Raw genomic sequence first — 13,449 nt, 5'->3', positions numbered from 1 at the left:
GGCTAAAAGGACATTTTTTTCTTAGGAAAGCTTTGTTCACACTGAATTCATGCCTTACATACGCCACCTGGCTTTAATTGAACAAATAGTATTGCTAGCTGAGTTTAACATATCTATGCATTTAACCCCTTGAGGACCAAGCCAATTTTGACCTTAAAGGGGTACACCGGTGTAAAAAAATTTTTTTTAAATCAATTGGTGCCAGAAAGTTAAACAGATTTGTAAATGACTTCTATAAAAAAAAAATCTTTACCCTTCCAGTACTTTTTAGCAGCTGTCTTGTCCACAATGTTCTCTGCTGACACCTCTGTCCGTGTCAGGAACTGTCCAGAGCAGCATAGGTTTGCAATGGGGATTTTCTCCTGCTCTTGACAGTACCTGATACGGGCATCATCAGGTGTCAGCAGAGAGCACTGTGGACAAGACAAAAAAGAAATTCTAAACAAAAGAATTTCCTCTGTAGCATACAGCTGCTAAAAAGTACTGGAAGGGTAAATGTTTTTTTACAAATCTGTTTCTTTCTGGCACCAGTTGATTTAAAAAAAAAGATGTTTTCCACTGGAGTACCCCTTTAAGGACCGGGCCAATTTTCATTTTTGCACTTTAGTTTTTTCCTCCTCCCCTTCTAAAAATCATAACGCTTTCAATTTTGCACCTACAGACCCTTATACGGGCTTGTTTTTTGCAACACCAATTGTACTTTGTAATTACATCAATCATTTAATAACAAAATCTACAGCAAAACAAAAAACATATATATTTGTAGGGAGAAATTGAAAAAAAAATGCCATTTTGTAATTTTTAGCGGCTTCTGTTTCTACACAGTGCAATTTTCTGTAAAAATTACACCTTCTTTTTATTCAGTAGGTCCATATGGTCACAAAGCTACCCAATTTATGTAGGTTTAATTTTATTTTACTACTTTAAGAAAATGATAACTACATGCACCAAAAATAGTATCTTTAACCCCTTAAGGACTAGTGTTGAGCGACATAGGCCATATTCGAATTCGCGAATATTCGCGAATATATGGACGAATATTCGTCATATTCGCGAATATTCGCATATTCGTAATATTCTCGTTTTATTTTCGCATATGCGAATATTTACACGTGCGAAAATTTGCGCATACGAAAATTTGCATATACAGAAATCAGTGTTGGCGAAAATTCGCATATGCGAACATTAACATATGCACATATTCGCATATGCGAATATTCGCACAGCAGTCTCACACAGTAGTATTAGAGCCTTCTTACACCACATAAGCTGGAAGCAGAGAGGGATGATCACTGTGATGTGTACTGTGAAGAAAAAAAAAAAAAAAAACGAATATTCGTAATTACGAATATATAGCGCTATATTCGCGAATATTCGCGAATTCGCGAATATGCGATATTCGCGAATAAAATTCGAATTGCGAATATTCGTGAGCAACACTATTAAGGACTCAGCCAATTTTCACTGAAGGACAAGGCCATTTTTTGGACATGATGACTTTCACTTTAAGCATTAATAACTCTGGGATGCTTTTACCTTTCATTCTGATTCCGAGATTGCTTTTTCGTGACATATTCTGCTTTATGTTAGTGGTAAAATTTTGTCGATACTACATCATTTCTTGGTGAAGAATTCCAAAATTTTATGAACAAATTTAAATTGTTTTTAACTTTGAAGCTCTCTGCTTGTAAGGAAAATGAATATTCCAAATAAATTATATCTTGATTCACATATACAACATGTCTACTTTATGATTGCATCATAAAGTTGACATGTTTTTACTTTTGGAAGACATCAGAAGGCTTCAAAGGATAGCAGCAATTTTCCAATTTTTCTCCCAAAAATTTCTAAATCGAAATTTTTCTGGGACCAGTTCTGTTTTGAAGTAGATTGGAAGGGCCTTCTTATTAGAAATACCCGACAAATGACCACATTATAAAAACTGCACCCATCAAAGTATTCAAAATGACATTCAAAAGGTTTTTCTCAGGAATAGCAGCAAATTGAAGGAAAAAATTCAAAATCTTCATTTTTTACACTGGCATGTTCTTGTAGACCCAGTTTTTGAATTTTTACAAGGGGTAAAAGGAGAGAAATCTTCTAAAAATGTGTAACCCAATTTCTCTCGAGTAAGAAAATACCTCATATGTGTATGTCAAGTGTTCGGCGCGTGCACTAGAGGGCTCAGAAGGGAAGGAGCGACAGTGGGATTTTGGAGAGTGAGTTTTTCTGAAATGTTTTTTTGGGGGGCATGTCGCATTTAGGAAGCCCCTATGGTGCCAGAACAGCAAAGAATAAAAAAAAAAAACACATAACATACTATTTTGGAAACTACAACCCTCAAGGCATGTAACAAGGGGTCCAGTGAACCTAAACACCCCACAGGTGTTTCACGACTTTTTGTTAAAGTTGGATGTGTAAATGATTTTTTTTTCACCAAAATGCTGGTTTTCCCCCAAATTTTAAATCTTTACAAGGGATAATAGGACAAAATGCCCCCCAAAATTTGTAACCCCAACTCTTCTGATTATGGAAATACCCCATGTGTGGACGTCAAGTGCTCTGCTGGCGCACTACAATGCTCAGAGGACAAGGAGTCACATTTGGCTTTTGAAAAGCGAATTTTGCTGAAATGTTTTTTTCAGGGCATGTAGCATTTAGGAAGCCCGTATGGTGCCAGAACAGAAAAAAATAACACATAGCATACTATTTTGGAAACTACACCCCTCAAGGCACGTAACAAGGGGTCCAGTGAGCCTTAACACCTCACAGGTGTTTGACGACTTTTTGTAATTTTTTACATTTTTACAAGGGGTAATAGGAGAAAATGACCCCCAAAACTTGTAAACCCATTTCTTCTGAGTATGGAAATACCCAATGTGTGAACGTCAAGTGCTCTGCTGGCGCACTACAATGCTCAGAAGAGGAGGAGCGCCATTGAGCTTTTGGAGACAGAATTTGGTTGGAATAGAAGTCGGGGGCCATGTGCATTTACAAAGCCCCCCGTGGTGCCAGAACAGTGGAACACCCCCACATGTGACCCCATTTTGGAAACTAAACCCCTCACAGAATTTAATAAGGGGTGCAGTGAGTATTTACACCCCACTGGCGTTTGACAGATCTTTGGAACAGTGGACTGTGCAAATGAAAAATTACATTTTTCATTTTCACGGACCACTGTTCCAAAAATCTGTCAGACACCTGTGGGGCGTAAATGCTCACTGTAACCCTTATTACATTACGTGAGGGGTGTAGTTTCCAAAATGGGGTAACATGTTGGGGGGGTCCATTGTTCTGCCACTATGGTGGCTTTGTAAACACATGTGGCTTTCAATTCCGGACAAATTTTCTCTTCAAAATCCCAATGGTGCTCCTTCTCTTCTGAGCATTGTTATTCGCCCGCAGAGCACTTTACATCCACACATGGGGTATGCTCTTACTCAGAAGAAATGAGGTTACAAATTTTGGGGGGCCTTTTTCCTATTTTCCCTTGTGAAAATGAAAAACTTTAGGGTAACGCCAGCATTTTAGTGAAAAACATTTTTTTTTTCATTTTTCCATCAAACTTGAAGAATTTTCATAAACCCCTTAACGACGCAGGACATAATTGTACGTCCTGGTGATGTGGTACTTAACGCACCAGGACGTATATTTAAGTCCTGAGCATAACCGCGGGCATCGGAGCGATGCCGGTATCATTCGCGGCAGGTCCCGGCTGTGGATCGCAGCCAGGGACCCACCGGTAATGGCGGACACCCGCGATCCCGTGGATGTCCGCCATTAACCCCTCAGATGCTTCACGGCATCTGCAGCATCGCTGTCACCGCGGTCACGGCAGAAGGAGGTCCCCTCACCTGGTTCCACTGCCTTCCCGGAGTCTTCTGCTCTGATCTGCCTTCCCGCTGACCAGAGCAGAAGATGACCGATAACCCTGATCAGTGCTATGTCCTATACATAGCACTGAACAGGATTAGCAATCAAATGGTTGCTATAAATTGTCCCCTATGGGCACTATAAGAGTTCAAAAATAAAAGTAAAAAAATTAAGTAAAAAAAATTTGAAAAACCACCTCCCCCAATAAAAACGTAAATTGTCCCATTTTCCCTATTTTACCCCCAAAAAGTGTAAAAAAAAATATTTTATATACATATTTGGTATCGCCGCGTGCGTAAATATCCAAAATATTAAAATAAAATGTACATTATCCCGTACGGTGAATGGCATGAGAGTAAAAAAAAAAGTCCAAAATAGCTGCTTTTTTATAAAAAAAAAATTAATAAAAAATGTAATAAAGGTTTTGTATAAGCAAATATGGTATTAATAAAAAGTAAAGATCATGGCGCAATAAATGAGCCCTCACACCACCGCTTATACAGAAAAATGAAAAAGTTATAGGTCTTCAAAATAGGGGGATTTTAAACGTACTAATTTGGTTAAAAAAGTTTACAATTTTTTTTAAGCGCAACTGTAATAGAAAAGTGTATAATCATGGGTATCATTTTAATCATATTGACCCAGAGAATAAAAAACACATGTCATTTTTACCATAAATTGTACGGCGTGAAAACAAAACCTTCCAAAATTTGCTAAATTGCGGTTTTCTTTTTAATTTCCCACACAAATAGTATTTTTTTGGTTGCGCCATACATTTTATGGTAAAGTGAGTGATGGCAATACAATGCACAACTGGTTGCGCAAAAATCAAGCCCTCATACTAGTCTGTGGATGAAAATATAAAAGAGTGATTTTTTGAAGGGGAGGAGGAAAAAACAAAAGCGTAAAAATAAAATTGTCTGAGTCCTTAAGGTCCAAATGAGCTGAGTCCTTAAGGGGTTAAACACCTGTGGGTGTTTAAGCTCACTTGTTACATTCCGTGAGGGGTGTAGTTTCAAAATGGGGCTCGCAGAGCATTTTATGCTCCCATATGGGGTATTTCCGTACTCAGGAGAAATTGCGTTACAAATGTTGAGGGCTTTTTTTTTCCTTTTAACACTTGTGAAAATAAAAAGTATGGAGCAACACCAGCCTGTCAGTGTAAATATATTTTTTTCACTAACAGGCTGGTTAAGCCCCCAACTTTTCCTTTTCATAAGGGGTAAAAGGAGAAAAAGCCCCCCAAAATTTGTAACGCAATTTCTCCAGAGTACGGAAATACCCCATATGTGGCACTAAACCGTTTCCTTGAAATACGACAGGGCTTCGAAGTGAGAGAGAGCCATGCACATTTGAGGACTAAATTAGGGATTGCATAGGGGTGGACATAGGGGTATTCTACGCCAGCGATTCCCAAACAGGGTGCCTCCAGCTGTTGCTAAACTCCCAGCATGCCTGGACAGTCAGTGGCTGTCCGGAAATGCTGGTAGTTGTTGTTTTGCAACAGCTGGAGACTCCATTTTGGAAACATTGCCGTACAATACGTTTTTCATTTTTATTGGGGGGGACAGTGTAAGGGGATGTCTATGTAGTGTTTTACCCTTTATTATGTGTTCGTGTAGTGTAGTGTTTTTAGGGTACATTCACACTGGCAAAGCTTTAAAGTGAGCTTCCTGCTAGAAATTTGCGCCACGGCGAAAAAATTGCCGCAGCTCAAGCTTGAAGCAAGAAACTTAATGTAAACCTGCCCGTGTGAATGTACCCTGTACGTTCACATGGGGGGGGGGGGGGCATACCTCCAGCTGTTTTAAAACTACAACTCCCAGCATGTACTGACAGACTGTGCATGCTAGGAGTTGTAAATTGGCAACAGCTGGATGCACACTAGTTGGAAAACCTTCAGTTAGGTTCTGTTACCTAACTCATTATTTTCCAACCAGTGTGCCTATAGCTGTTGCAAAACTACAACTCCCAGCATGTACTGATGCTGGGAGATGTATTTATGCAACAGCTGGAGGTACGCACCTACAACTCCCAGCATGCCGAGACAGCTGTTTGCTGTTTGGGCATGCTGGGATTTGCAGTTTTGCAACATCTGGAGGGCTACAGTTAGAGACCACTGCACATTGATCTCCAAACTGTGGACCTCCAGATGTTGCAAAACTACAAATCCCAGAATGCACAGACAGCAAACAGCTGTGTGGGCATGCTAGGAGTTGTAGTTTTGCAAGATCTAGAGGGCAGTATAGAGATCCCTGTGTAGTGGTCTCTAAACTGTAGACCTCCAGCTGTTGCAAAACTGTAATTCCCAGCATGCCCAAACAGCTGTCCGGGCATGCTGGAAGTTGTAGTTTTGCAACATCTGGAGGGCTACAGTGTAGAGACCACTGTAGAGTGTAGTGGTCTCAGACTTTAGCCCTCTAGAAGTTGCTAGGCAACTTACCGGCTTCCGTCACTGCAGCGGATCACGTCCCGCAGCCTCCACAGATGGGTAAGTGGACTTTGGCGCCCGGTCCCCTGCGGTTTCCCCGTTCTGCCTCGCCTATTGTGGGTGGGCAATACGGGGAAAACGAGAGTTAACCCCCCCGCCCCGATCTGCTATTGGTCGTCGCTTTGACGACCAATAGCAGGGATAGGAGGGGTGGCACCCCTGCCACCTCACTCCTATCCCTTCAGGGGGATCGTAGGTGTCTTAGACAACTGCGATACCCCTTATATTCTGGGTTACCGGGTCACCATAGACCCGTATGACCCGTAATAGGCGCAAATCGCAAGTGTGAATTCACTTGCGATTTGCACCGATCGCCGACATGGGGGGATCTGTTGACCCCCTGGGAATTTGCGCGGGTTGCCTGCTGATCGATATCAGCAATCACACTGGTCCGGTTCCCGCACAGCGCGCGACGGGGATCGGAATTCCCACGGGCGTAACTGTACGCCCTGGGTCCTTAAGACCCAGGTACAGAAGGCGTATCCATATGCCCTAGGTCCTGTACGGGTTAAAATTGTCATTTTCTGACCCCTATAACTTTTTTATTTTTCTGCATACGGGGCTATATGAGGGCTCACTTTTTGCGCCGTGATCTTTAGTTTTTATCAGTATCATTTTTGTTTTGATGGGACTTTTTGATAACTTTTTATTAGTTTATTATGGTGAATGAAGTGACCAAAAATGCACAATTTTGGACTTTGGTATTTTTTTACGTGTACACCATCAACCGTGCGGTTTAGCTTACCTTATATTTTAATAGTTTGGACATTTATACACGCAGCAGTACCATATATGATTATTTTTATTACATTATTTAATTAAAAAAATCGTAAAAGGAGGTGATTTAAACTTTTAATAGGGAAGGGGTTAATTCACTTTTTTTTTTACACTTTATTTTTTAGCCCCCATAGGGGGCTATACCATGCAATCTTCTGATTGCATATACTGATTAATGATATGCCATAGCATAGCATTGATCAGTGTTATCGGTGCTCTGCTGCTCTAGCCTGCATTGTAGGCTTGGAGCGGCTGATCGCCGATCAGACAACAAGGAGGTAGGAGAGGAGCCTCCTACCATTCACTCGATGGGCCGCGGATGTCCCGATCAGCTCGACTGAGCTATCGGCACGTCAACTCCGCATTTTAGACATCGCGATCAACATTTTAGCAGGCCCATATACTGCATTTGCCTTGTTCATGCATTATGGAAGCAATGTCTGCTTTGGTGGAGCAAATGCAGGGCTTGACTCAGCTTGTCCATGATGAGTCCTCTTAGTCTCAGTCAGCATTAGTCCAGACCTTGACTCAGAGACTGCAAGATCAGAAGCAGTTAGTTCAGAGCTTGCTAGCCAGAATTCAGGAGCTGGAGTCTGCTAGAACTCGGGTGTTATCTGTTCCTGCTTCAGCTCCTGTGGAGCCACAAGTTAGTCTCTCTGACCGATTTTCAGGTAACCGCAAAATGTTCAAAACCTTTTGTGAGAGCTGCAAATTGTACTTTAGGTTAAGGCCATACACATCTGGTACTGGGGCCCAAAGAGTGGGTATCATTATGTCTCTTTTGCAAGGGAGTCCCCAGGAATGGGTATTTTCCCTTGATCCCGATGCACTGAGTTTTCCTCAGTGGACGCCTTGCGGGATTGGGTCTTTTGTATGCTGAACCGGACCGCGCTGCATACGCTGAAAGTCAACTGCGTACATTAAAGCAAGGTTGCAGACCAGGAGTACTGTGCAGATTTTATGAAGTTGTTCATGGCCTCCAACTAGAATGCTCCAGCCTTGATTTGTCAGTTCAGACTAGGGTTATCTGATACCGTAAAGGACATGCTTGTTACGTATCCCTCTCCTGACACCCATAACTAAGCCATGACTTTAGCCGTGCGTTTGGACAAACTTTTGCGAGAATGCAAACGGGAGTGTTCTTCATTCTCTGTCTCTCCTGTCCTGCTTGATTCCTCTCCTGTCTCTAAGTCTGTCCCTGATCATGAACCTATACAGATAGGGTCCATTTGTACCCCAGAAGAACGCAAGAGGGTCTGTCACCATTATGGCCTGTGTTTTTACTGTGGAGAAGACACTCATTTCATCGCCTCGTGTGTCAAGTGTCCGCGTCCAAGCGGCAATCGTGGTGGCCACTTGGGTGCACAGGTATGTCATGCCTCTCAGAGAGCTACGCCTGGCAGAGTTCTTCAGTGTTTCTACTAATGTACAATCTGATTTTTCTTCAAAGAGTATTATTAAGCCTGTTTTGCATCAGCCTCTGCTTAAATCGGCGTCTTGTGACATCAGGGGCAATAAGAGTGTGGAGACCACTTCAGTCAATTTGCAGTCAGAGTGGAGTAATGAGGATCTGGAGGATGACTGTAAGGACACCAATGAGTGGTGTGATTTGGAGGATGAGGACATTGATGGTCCATCTGTATTCAAGTCAATACCTTTATACTCTGAGGTGCTTAAAGGGGTTCTCCACTGCCCTGTCTTCCGGAGCTCCACTGGCAGCGTCCGGAAGTTTATTACTCTGGACGCTGGGTGCGAGCTTCTGTGTTTGAGGCCGCCCCCTCGTGATGTCACGCCCGCCCCCTCAACAAAAGTCTATGGGAAGGGGGAGTGACAGCGGTCGCGCCCCCTTCCCATAGAGTTTTGTTGAGAGGGCGGGCGTGACGTCACGAGGGGGCGGCCTCGAATACGGAAGCCTGCACACAGCGTCCGGAGTAATAAACTTCAGGGCGCTGCGAGCGGAGCTCCGGAAGACAGGGCAGTGGAGAACCCCTTTAAGGGAGCTTTTTGTTTGGTCTTGTTGCTTGGGTTATGCCTGTCTGGACTGGTCAGCTGACCTTGATTGGAACACCTGCTCTGGCTATATATAAGCTGGCAGTCTACTTCCAGTCAGTGCCTGCTAAAGAACTCAGTTTAGTACTCTAGCTAGCCTTCTACTTAGATGGGTATTCTGGGCAAAAACATCTTATCCCCTATCGAAAGGATAAGGGATAAGATGTCAGATCGCGGGGAACCCGCCGCTGGTACCCCCCACGATCTCCCTGCAGCAGCCCGCATTCTATGCGTAGCTGCGTCTGCAGTTTCCGAAACCGCCGGGCTTCCGAGACAGGGACGTGACGTCACGCCAGGCCCCCTCCATTCATGTCTATGGGAGGGGACGTTGCAGACATTACACCCCCTCCCATAGAAATGAATGGAGGGGCGTGGTGTGACGTCACGTCCCCGTCTCGGAAGCCCGGTGGTTTCTGAAACTGCAGACGCAGCTACGCATAGAATGCGGGCTGCTGCAGGGAGATCACGGGGGGTCCCAGCGGCAGGCCCTCCGTGATCAGACATCTTATCCCCTATCCTTTCGATAGGGGATAAGATGTTTTTGCCCGGAATACCCCTTTAATCTGTTATTTCTGGCATTTTTTCCCTTTGGCTTTGCTCTCTTACTATTCTCTCTGGTACTAGCAATTTGGTACTCTGACAACTCCTGGCTTGACTCAAATAGTGGACTTTGACTTGTGTGAGTGTGTTTAGTTCTGCTTTGTTAGTCTGTCTATTTTCCTACTGAACCCTGACCTGAGTCTGTATTATTGTAGTTTATTGTTTTGACTGTCCCTCACTTATTTAAGTAGGAACTGTCTCCATGGTTGTGGTAAGTGATGTCGCGAACATAAAATTTTTGGTTCGAGAACCACGAACGTCCCCAAAAGTTCGCGAACCGCCATTGACTTCAATGGGCAGGCGAATTTTAGAACCCACAATGACTCTTTCTGGCCACAATAGTGATTTAAAAGTTGTTTCAAGGGGACTAACACCTGGTGGGATCCATGGCAAAACTCCCATGGAAAATTACATAGTTGATGCAGAGTCTGGTTTTAATCCATAAAGGGCATAAATCACCTATTATTCCTAAATGGTTTGGAATAATGTGCTTTAGACAGCACATAGATTCCCCCATATTAGGCAGCACATAGTTAGAGCCTCCCTTTAGGCAGCACATAGTTAGAGCCCCCTTTAGGCATCACATAGATTCCCCCATGTTAGGCAGTACATAGTTAGAGCCCCCCTTGAGGCAGCACATAGTGGGATTTGAACAAGGCCCCAGCGCTGCAAGGCAGCAGTGCTAACCTCTGAGCCACCATGCTACCCTTAGCATACATCTAATATCCACGGTTGAAAAAATGGACAGAGATGTCAGCAGAGAGTACCTGAAAATTAGGCATGTACAGTTACATGCCTGAAAAATGTGGTATTGTTGCAGCCGCTTCTGTAGCAGCGGCCATAAAAATTGCAGCACCATAACAATTGCAACAGCAGAGGCCAGAATAATTAGGCATGTACACATGGATGAAAAATTGGGTATTGTCACAGCCGCATCTGTAGCAGCAGCCAGAAAAATTGCAGCACCAGAAAAAGTGCAGTAGCAGAGGCCAGAAAAATTAGGCATGTTCACCTGGCTGGAAAATTTGGTATTGTCGCAGCTGTAGCAGTGGCCCAAAAAATTGCAGCACCATAACAAGTGCAGCAGCAGAGGCTCGAAAAATTAGGCATGTACACCTGGCTGGAAAATTTGGTATTGTCGCAGCCGCTGCTGTAGCAGCAGCCAGAATAATTTCTGTTTGTTTTGGCAGGCATAAAGTGCCCTAAAACATTGCGGCTTGAACCCTAATTGGTGGCGGATAAGTCACGCAAGTCATCCGGCATTCAGAGTTCAAATACTGCAGCGTGTGGACCATTTTTAGACCAAGGCAGCTAATCTGATCAGGCCTTGTTCAGTCAAATGTATCGCCCAGTGTCAGTCCCTTTGGGATCTATCCCTCATTCATCTTAAGAAAGGTGAGGTAATCCAGACTTTTTTGACCAAGGCGACTCCTCTTCTCAGTGACAATACCTCCCGCTGCACTGAAGGTCCTTTCTGACAGCACACTTGAAGCGGGACAGGCCAGAAGTTCGAGCGCAAATTGGGATATCTCAGGCCACAGGCCAAGCCGGCACACCCAGTAGTCAAGGGGTTCCTCGCTCCTCAGAGTGTCGATATCTGCTGTTAAGGCCAGGTAGTCTGCTACCTGTCGTTTTCTGATGGTGGACCCCGAAGGGCTGTGGCGATGCGTATGACTTAAAAAGCTCCGCATGTCCTCCATCAACAGCATGTCTGTAAAGCTTCCTGTCCTTGCCGGCATGTTCGTGGGGGGAGGAGGAGGAGGATTACTTTCACCTCTTCCCCTGTTAGATCCCTGTTGTGCTGTGACATGACCCTTATACGCTGTGTACAGCATACTTCTTAATTTATTTTGGACCTGCTGAATCCTTTCCGCCTTGCTGTAACGCGGTAACATATCAGGCACTTTATGTTTATACTGGGGGTCTAGTAGCGTGGACACCCAGTACAGGTCGTTCTCCTTCATCCTTTTTATACGAGGGTCCTTCAACAGGCACGACAGCATGAAAGACCCCATTTGCACAAGGACTGATGCCAAACTACTCATGTCCCATTCCTCGTCCTCAGTGATGTCAGGGAAGGTATAATCTTCTTCCCCCCTCGCCACGTACAACACCACACGAAACCAGATAGGTGACAAGGAGCACCCTGGGATGCCTGCTGTGGTTGGTCTTCCTCCTCCTCTTCAAAGCCACATTCCTCCTCTGACTCCTCTTCCTCACAATCCTCTTCCAGCATTGCCGCAGGTCCAGCAAGCAATGCTGATAAGACTGTTTCTGGTGGTGATGGTGTCCACAACTCTTCCTCTTCACACTCATTTACTGCCTGATCCAGCACTCTTCGCAGGGCACGCTCCAGGAACAAAACAAATGGTATGATGTTGCTGATGGTGCCTTCGGTGCGACTGACCAGGTTTGTCACCTCCTCAAAAGGACGCATGAGCCTACAGGCATTGTGCATGAGCCTCCAGTAACGTGGCAAAATTCCCAGCTCCGCAGATGATGTCCTAGCACCCCGGTCATACAAATATTCGTTGATGGCTTTTTCTTGTTGGAGCAGGCGGTCGATCATTAGGAGTGTTGAATTCCAACGTGTTGGGCTGTCGCATATCAAGCGCCTCACTGGCATGTTGTTTCGCCGCTGGATATCTGACAAGTGCGCCATGGCCGTGTAGGAACGCCTGAAATGGCCACACACCTTCCTGGACTGCTTCAGGACACCCTGTAAGCCTGGGTACTTGAGCACAAAGCGTTGTACAATCAGATTACACACATGTGCCATGCACGGCACATGTGTCAACTTGCCCAACCTCAATGCCGCCAACAAATTTGTTCCGTTTTCACAAACCACCTTGCCGATCTTCAGTTGGTGCGGAGTCAGCCACTGGTCCACCTGTGCGTTCAGGGCCGTCAGGAGCGCTGGTGCGGTGTGACTCTCCGCTTTTGAGGGAAGTCAACCTCAAGACGGTGTGACACTGCCGTATCCGGGATGTGGAATAGCACCTGGGGTGCTGGGGGGGGTGCCGGTGATGTGGAGCAAGACGCAGCAGTGGAAGAGGACTCGGCCGAGGATGTTATGGAAGAGGATGGAGTAGGAGGAGTAGAGGAGGTGGCAGCAGGCCTGCCTGCAAGTCGTGGCGGTGTCACCAACTCCTCTGCAGAGCCACGCATTCCATGCTTGGCAGCCGTCACCAGGTTTACCCAATGAGCAGTGTAGGTGATATACCTGCCCTGACCATGCTTTGCAGACCAGGTATCAGTGGTCAGATGGACCCTTGCCCCTACACTGTGTGCCAGACATGCCATAATTTCCTTTTGCACAATGGAGTAAAGGTTGGGGATTGCCTTTTGTGCAAAAAAAAAATTTCATCCGGGTACCTTCCACTGCGGTGTCCCAATGGCTACAAATTTTTTAAAGGCCTCAGACTCCACCAGCTTGTATGGTAAAAGCTGGTGGGCTAGCAGTTCCGACAAGCCAGCTGTCAGACGCCGGGCTAGCGGGTGACTTTGAGACATTGTCTTCTTGCGCTCAAACATCCCCTTGACAGACACCTGACTGTGGGCCTGTGGGCAGATGAGCAGGAACTGCTCAAGGCGAGAGACGGAGAGGCGGATGGTTGAGAGGGGGCAAGGAGGGCAGCAGTGGTTGACCTGGCTGAAGA

At 45.0% G+C, this 13,449-nt stretch overlaps 1 protein-coding gene across 3 annotated transcripts in view; it reads right to left on the bottom strand.

Moving 5' to 3' along the window:
- The window catches only part of CYTH4 (cytohesin 4), an 87,514-nt gene that overhangs the window by 28,278 nt on the left and 45,787 nt on the right, over window positions 1-13,449 (bottom strand). The gene's annotated exons all lie outside the window — the stretch shown is intronic.

The sequence above is a fragment of the Hyla sarda genome, chromosome 6, assembly GCF_029499605.1.
Source record: "Hyla sarda isolate aHylSar1 chromosome 6, aHylSar1.hap1, whole genome shotgun sequence".
Classification (NCBI taxonomy): domain Eukaryota; kingdom Metazoa; phylum Chordata; class Amphibia; order Anura; family Hylidae; genus Hyla; species Hyla sarda.
The sequence above is the reverse complement of the archived record's forward strand: the minus strand, read 5'-3'. Positions and strand labels throughout refer to the sequence as shown.